Here is a 651-nt window from a genome sequence, read left to right as displayed (position 1 = left end):
AGTTGACAGACATTGATGTTAAGTAAGCTCTGAGCTGACCAATAATCATGTTTGCATGCTTGTAAACACCTAACCCTTTTGAGCCAAGAGTTGAGTGTTGTGGCTGGAGGGCTGTCAGTGATGGGTTTGCTTTGTTTGAGGAGAGAAGGATGCTGAGGCTGGATTGTTTCACCGTCTCATGTTTCAGCAAAGGCAGCTGCTCATCTTTGATCTCAGGGATCCTGGCCAGTGATTTTAATAAATGAGCAAGTGCCTATATATCAATTTTGCCATGGCAACTGGTCGTAGCCTGTGATGAATATGACAGTTAAAAGCAGCGAAACTGAGTGAAAGAGAAGGATATGTTATTTTGTATGTAAGTTGGGGTAAAGGCTACAGACGGGCAAGTAAAATAAGCTGATCGAAAGTGATAACGATGAATATCACTTGAATCAAGTGCTGCCTCCTTTCCTCCCTCCCTGGTCACCTGTAATAACCTTCTCCTCTGATTAGCCTTCAAGGCAGCAGTGTGATTTTGAATTAGTATAAACTTCTTGTCATACTGTACCTAATAGAGTTAACAGTCTACATAGTTTCAAACGTATTTGTTTGTGTTGGTACTCTCTAATAAAATTATCAAGGTATACGCATTGTTTCGGTGCAGATTAAGGA

Source organism: Acanthisitta chloris, unplaced genomic scaffold (genome assembly GCF_000695815.1).
Source record: "Acanthisitta chloris isolate BGI_N310 unplaced genomic scaffold, ASM69581v1 scaffold8902, whole genome shotgun sequence".
Classification (NCBI taxonomy): domain Eukaryota; kingdom Metazoa; phylum Chordata; class Aves; order Passeriformes; family Acanthisittidae; genus Acanthisitta; species Acanthisitta chloris.
Note: the sequence above shows the minus strand (reverse complement) of the source record.